This window comes from Mandrillus leucophaeus, unplaced genomic scaffold (genome assembly GCF_000951045.1).
Source record: "Mandrillus leucophaeus isolate KB7577 unplaced genomic scaffold, Mleu.le_1.0 Scaffold218, whole genome shotgun sequence".
In the NCBI taxonomy this organism is placed as follows: Eukaryota; Metazoa; Chordata; class Mammalia; order Primates; family Cercopithecidae; genus Mandrillus; species Mandrillus leucophaeus.
This window is the reverse complement of record NW_012102232.1, coordinates 447943-455573: the sequence shown is the minus strand read 5'-3', so window position 1 is coordinate 455573 and position 7631 is coordinate 447943.

Here is a 7631-nt window from a genome sequence, read left to right as displayed (position 1 = left end):
TTATGCACATGTACCCTACAACTTAAAGTATAATAATAATAAATAAATTAAAAAAAAAATCTGCTGCAGCAGCTCGCATTTATTAACACTTTCATAAATATAAACGTTCATAAATATAATATGAAAAATATCCTATTTTAGTTTTGGGATACTCAGCACAAACCATGTGCAGCACAGTCAACAGTAGGAAGAATCAAACTGAATATATCCTTACTATGTGCTTCTTTCTAATTTCAAAACTTGGAAAATACTCTAAAATGATTCACTTATTTCTAGTTGTGTTGATTCTCTTTCTAACTGACAGTATTACCTGAAAGGCTTTTATGAGCCCTTTGAAAGGCTGAGTTTCAAAGGACAGTTTATTTTAAAAGTTTCTTGTATAGTGCGTCATCCAAGTGTGCGCTTATCACTTATGTATAATAATATACAGCATGTGATTCAAATGTACAACATGTAAGGGTTTGCATGTGGCCATATATTAGCATTAATGTTTTGAATATTGCACAGCAACATGTATTATGATATTCTTATCATGAGATAATTAAAATCATTCACAGGTCATAAGATTTAGAAATGACGACGCACCAGATATCAACACTTGATAAGGAACAGATTGTACACGCCCCAACATTCTAGTCTTCATCATCCTTTAGCATCGATATTTTTCTTTCTCTCCTTACTCTTTCCTTCTCTCATACAATTCCATGGAGACTTGACAATACTTCAAATTCTACAATGTCTCAATGGAAATGTGACATGATCATATAAATGAAGATCATAATTCTCAGCTTACTTACCTTCATTCTAATGTACAATAGTTCTGAAGGCTTTTACTTTAAATACTGCATAAGGAGAATCTTACTGTTGATCATAGGTGGAAATATCATATTTATAACTCAATTGCAATTCGCTCATTACTTTGGGGACACAGAGTCCTCCAGGGAGAGTCAAACATTTGCGTGATGCATCCCAATGCTCAGTTATGTATTTGTAACTTTGCTTTAACCAAGAGATGTGTAAAATCACAAATGACTGGTCAGCTCCCTACTGGATGCAACTGAGAGACTTTAAGAATCCCATTTTTCCACTTATTAAAATTTAATGTTTTAATATTAATAGAGGCTATGAACTAGGTTCTTGCTAAGATTTTCAGATGAGAATCTGAAAATGGGCCAGACTTAGCCAGTACCTAGCCATATTTTGAAATTGGACAGTTCTTTCCTTTTTAAAAATCTGTGTTCTGCACCCCTTTCTCTCTCAACCTTGACTGTTCCTTTGTAAAAATTATGTTTGTTTTGCATCCTTTCTTGGTGACTGGTGTTTACATTTTGGCAAGGGTCTATTTTCTGTTGTCTCAGAGGAAAATAATTTGATCCTGACTTCCTATTCTACTTTCACTCTCTATTGTCACTTCTTACCTGAATTAGTGCAAGCACCCTCTTACCTCATCTCCCTAAATCCAGTCTTCCTACTTCTTCATTTGTTCTCCAGGCTATATCCATAACGATGTTCCAGAAATGCAGTCTGTTCATGTTTCTCCCTACTTAGAGCCTTTTAGTGTCTTCCCACTGCTTTCAGAATAAAATTTAAAGTCCTTAACAAGGTGGATAGGATTTGGATTTGAGGTCTGGCTTGTTATTTATGGCCGTGTGACTTGACCTAGTTACATCTCAGTTTCTCTTCACCATTGATTCTCATTATTTGTGGTAGTTATGCTCTGTACATTTTCCATAAACACTGAATTAGCAAATATCGAATCGTTGCTCCTTGGGAAAATACAGGGTTAGGTTCCTGTGAGCCTCTGGTTATACCACTTTTGTCAACAGATCAATATATAACCTTGTTTTACAGGTGCTTCTCTTTAAAAACACCTTATTAAATATATATTGTCGATTCATTAACATTGAACTCGTGGGTAACAGCATTATAATGCTTACTTAAATGAAGCTTCTCTAACACACATATTTTCTCCATAAAGTACTTTAACAGTTTTCTTGCCTTCAGAAACACTATACAGCATTTCCGTACCATGCTTGGTGAAATGGTGAAATCACCAACAAAGCACAAAATTCCAAAAAACGTGGCACTTTTAAATAGACTGTGAAAAGGACACTTGTTTATAGTTCAGGAGCTGAAACAAGAAGGCACAGAATCACCTTGTTCGCCCTCAGTCTGGAGCGGAAATGCCCGTTGGGTGACTCAAAATTTTCATTTCTACCAACCCCCATTCCCTGCTGCATAAGTCTGTGAATAACTGAAAAGATGCAGTAAGTACTGATTTGGGGGTTAAAGTAAATTTTATCCAGTAGATGAATTTTCAGATCTTGATCTGTGGATAGAAGGTTAACTGTACATGAAAAGGGATATGTTGCTAGCAGACACTCTTGGTTTCCTACCCTCCATGTCCAGCTTGTGCTTCGTTGGCCAGCTGTTTTCTGTATAGCCGTGTACTCAGAGAGCCCCAGACCTCTGCTAAACCATAATCAGTGGAGGGGAGAAATTTTCTTGCCGATGAAAAGACGCACCAGAAGAGATACCCTTCTTCTTTTGTTGTTGTTGAAAGATTTTGTGCCTGCCTCGAACAGCAGACAGCAGGGATCTCCTCTGAAACCATGGTGATAGGCTGAGTATGACTCAAAAAACGTTTGAACAGGACTGAGGTTTTTCAGGACATTGATGAGCAACTGAATTAACCAACCAAGACTTCTTGATATATGCGACAATCAACCTTTATGCCAGTGTGAGTAGGTTTTCTTGTTAATTAATTATTTGCATCCTAAAACATCTAGATAGTAAGCTTTATTTTCCATAAGGCAGTATTAGGAATAGATGAGAGAAAAAAAATGTATATATGCACATATATGCCGTCTGTTATATGGTTGAAACTTGATAAATGTTACTTTTCCCTTTATTTTTATTTTTATTTTTTTGAGACGGAGTCTCGCTCTGTCTCCAGGCTGGAGTGTAGTGGCACAATTCTCGGCTCACTGTAACTTCTGCTTCCCGGATTCAAGCAATTCTCCTGTCTCAGCCTCCTGAGTAGCTGGGATTACAGGTGTGCATCACCATGCCCAGCTAATTTTTGTATTTTTGGTAGAGATGGGATTTCACCATGTTGGCCAGGCTGGTCTTGAACTTCTGACCTCAAGTGATCTACCTGCCTTGGCCTCCCAAAATGCTGGAATTATAGGCATGAGTTACTGTGCCTGGATGGTATTTTTAAATATAGAGACTATACAAGTTAAAGAGTAAACTACCAAATATTTGTCCTCGCTGTTTCTAATTAACAAGGAAATGAATGTAAGCTAACTCAAAACCTTATGGGATATTTTATTTCAATGTTCTTGCTTAAAATCATTATCTCCTTAACTCCTTTTTCCCACCTGGCTATCTGTAGGTCAACTATTCACTTTTTTTGTATATAAAGGTGTGGCTGTATGCTTTTAAATTGGAATATCATAATTATTATAAAGTTGTCACAATATCTCATCATGCTGTGGGGTAGAGAGAAACTATATTGCAGGGGTTCTGTGAATATCCTAAAAGAAGAATAGCAAATGTTTAGAAATTGGGATTTTATATATAAGAAATAAATGGAGGAGGTTAATTCTAAATGATTGTTTATTCATTCAAGTAAGTATCTATGAAACCTTTACTATAATCAAAGCATGGGCTGGGTTCCAAAGTGCTCTCCAGGACATATATCTGCCTCCATGGCTTAGAGTGCTCAGCATGGAATAGATTGTAACTTTTGGGAGACCACAGGATGTTTTTCAAACATCTTTGTACCATCCATGCTGCCAAGTGGAGAAAGTTTTACACAATAAGTCCTCAATAGACCTGGCATGGTGGCTCACGCCTGTAATCCTAGCACTCTGAGAGGCTGAGGTGGGACGATTGCCTGAGCTCAGGAGTTTGACACCAGCTTGGGTAACATGGTAAAACCCCGTCTCTATTAAAATTTTTTAAAAAAATTAGCTTGGTGTGGTGGCACGTGCTTGGAGTCCCAGCTACTCTGGAGGCAGAGGCATGAGACTTGCTTAAACCTGAGAGGCAGATGTTGCAGTGAACTGAGATCATGCCACTGCACTCCAGCCTGGGTGATGGAGCGAGACTCTGTCTCTTAAAAAAAAAAAAAGTCCTCAAAAAATACTTGTCAAATAATGGTCAGTTGTGTAGAACACACGCACACACACACACAGGACTAATATTTACCAAAAGAATATATAATTGTCTCCTTTATTGAGTTTTTAAATGCTATTGGATGACCTTGGGTCCTAGTTATTTCCTCAAGTTCACACATTTTTCTGTTAATTACATTGCCTGAAACCATCAGAGAAATGTCGTTCATCCAGCTTTGTAGAATGACCAGTCACTTTTTAACACTGTCATATCTCGTGGTTTGTAGGTGATAGTTCTTGGTGGCTTTCTTTGTGATTTCACTTTCCTGAGAAGCCTGATGAAGCCACACAATTCTGCAGGGATTTGTAACCCTGCCATCTCACGTGAGTGCACACTGAGACCTCGAGCTACCGCTTTTTAACTTCCTAGTGATTTCTTTGAGACATTTCTAGGATTCTGGCAAGTAGTCTAACCTGGAACTATTGTTTTCTCTCTTTTTTTTTTCTTTTCTTACAGATACTGCATTAGAGCATCTAGAATAAGACCATATTTTCTCTTTGATAGAAATAGTATTTACTTTTCTTCTACTCACTTAAGACTAATACTTTTACTTACTCTCCTATTGTTTTTCAAAATGCATTTCAATTAGTGTGACATTGGAATTGTCATATTTTCTGTACAACACACGTGATAAAACTGAGACCCTTCTAATGAGACATCCCTCAATCCTAATTAAATTAACATAAAACACAGATTTAAACTGTTTTGGGGTGCTATGCAAATGTAAATTTTATCACTATTACTGTTAAGTACTATTTTAACACTACTGCTGAAAACATCACTATAATTTAAACACTTATTTTTTAAGGGAAAGCAATGGATTTTTAGATTTTAAAATCTTTAGATTTTAATAAGAACAACTTTTTATAGATTTTTAGTAATATTTTATTCATGCTATTCTGAATAAACCTGTTATGATGTTTGCTAACTTTTGCTGCCTCCTGTGGGATCACTTATGTTTCTAAGTGAGATGATGTGTTAGGGGAGGTTAAGTTGCAGTAAGACAAACAAATCTCAAAATTTTAGTGAATTAGCACAAAAGTTTATTTTTTGCTCAGGTTACAAGTTCATTGTGATTCTGCGGGGTGGGGGGCAGTACTCATTGTTGTCACTCCTGGATAGAAGAAGCCAATGGAGGCTCAATTTGGACATGAACTTCAAAGGGACTAGAGAATGCGGCCCTTAAAACTTCTGCTAAATGATGTGTTCCCTTTGTGCTTCCAGTTCTTTGGCCACAGCAAGTTACATGACGTGATAGGAAGCACAACCTTCCCACAAAGTCAGTGGAGAACTGGGATCTTTGCAAATGTCCCTTAAGCCTGTCATCTGTGTGTGTGGTAACTGGAGAGGGAATTGGAAAGATGAGTTAGGGGCTGCTTTCTGAAGTTGTGTTTGCAAAACACATAATAAACCAGTTTGATATGGTCAGGCTTTGTGTCCCTACACAAATCTCATCTTGAATTGTAATCCCCAGATATTGAGGAAGAGACCTGGTAGTAGGTGATTGGATCATGGGGGCGGTTTCCCCCATGCTGCTCTCATGCTAGTGATGAGTTCTCATGAGATCTGATGGTTTTATAAGGCAGTTTTCCCTGCTCTTGCTAGCTATTCCCTCTCCTGCTGCTATGTGAAGAAGGTCCTTGCCTCCCCTTTGCTCGCCACCATGATTGTAAGTTTCCTGAGGCCTCCCCAGCACGTGGAACTGTGAGTCAATAAAACCTCTTTCCTTTATAAACTGCCAGTCTTGGGCAGTTCTTTACAGCAGTGTGAAAATGGACTAATACACAGTTTTACCTTTATTTTATGTTTCTGTGAGGTGTTTTTCAGTTGAAGGTATTCATGGTGGATAGTAAGAGAGAAGCTGTAGCTGTTACAAGCTACCTTTTTTTTTTTCCTCCTGCCTGTACTCATCTTTAGGAAGTATACATTATTTTAAACTCTGTACGCTGAATGATAAGTGAATTATTGCACAAAGGACAATCAATTTAAAAGTTTACTTATATGTGTGAAGTTTAAGATGATTAAATGGTGATTTTTTAAGGTATCAATATCTATTGCTTTTATTGTCTGCTATACAGTAATAGAGTAAAATCCTTAACCCGGTTATAGTAAGTGAGACACAGCTTCCTCCCACACATGTGCAGTATTCTCTTGACTACTTTAAAACATGTGAGTACTTTTTCCCCTCTGAACTGCGTGCCCATTTTAAAAAAAACACAAAAATCATGCCCTTTTAAGTGTGTTTAATAATCACATGATGTATTCATATTTTTCCATTGCCAATCCACTGACAGATTATAAGAAAAGAAAATTGAGAGAGAGAAGAAAAGAAAAACGCAAAATTGAGAAAATTGAGAGAGAGAAGAAAAGAAAAACGGAAACCACAACACTGTCATGGTGGCAGGTTTTTTTTTTTGAGACGGAGTCTCGCTGTGTTCCCAGGCTGGAGTGCAGTGGCGCGATCTCGGCTCACCGCAAGCTCCGCCTCCTAGGTTCAAGCCATTCTTCTGCCTCAACCTCCGGAGTAGCTGGGACTACAGGTGCCCACCACCATGCCCAGCTAAATTTTGTATTTTTAGTAAAGACGGGGTTTCACCATGTTGGCCAGGGTGGTCTCGAATTCTTGACCTCATGATCCGCCTGCCTCCGCCTCCCAAAGTGCTGGGATTACAGGCATGAGCCACTGCGCCCCGCTGAGAGTGTGATTTTTCAGAAGAGATTGGAATGGCCCTGGGTGGTAGGGAGGTTTTATTGGCCTGAGTACACATCAAAAAGGCTATTTGCAAAATTAGCTTAAGGAAATGTAAGCCAAAATGAAATAATTTTCATTTAGTAGAAATTAAAAAATAAAAGGTGGGTGTGTTCTTTTTTGAGCACAAGTTTAGTATTCAAGTGACTGCTACGCCAAGTGGAAAGTAATGTCCTTAATGGAAATATAATGAGTAGTGAGGTCAAGAAATGGATGTACTCTAAATTATTTTCTTAATAAAGAACAGACCTTTATTCTCTAATTTCTTTTAATTTCAACAATAAAGATTTTTAAACAATAGACAAAGGGTGAGAATCTAGGCTTCTATTTTATGAAATGTTATCAAAAATTCTTTAAAAAGTGTCAAATAGGACTGTCTCATAAATGTGTTTATTTTTCAGGGACTTTGAAGCTAGGTTTCCTTAGCTTTTGAGTTGCTTTCTTTTGTCATTGTATTGCCTTCCTTTGTTTGTTTATTGCCACACTATAAGGTGGGTTCTTACCGGAGCAGACACCCTCCTGGCTGCACAGCGCTGGACCTGAGTAGGCTTGGTCCAGGCAGACTATCAAGGGATGGAAAGGCTTTTTGCAGAGATGTCTCTGTTCGCAGCAAAAGAGGAAACAGGAAATGATTCAGGGCGAGTCTTGCTAAACTGGAAAAATCAATTCGACACACTCCTAAATAGTATCGGAAAGCATT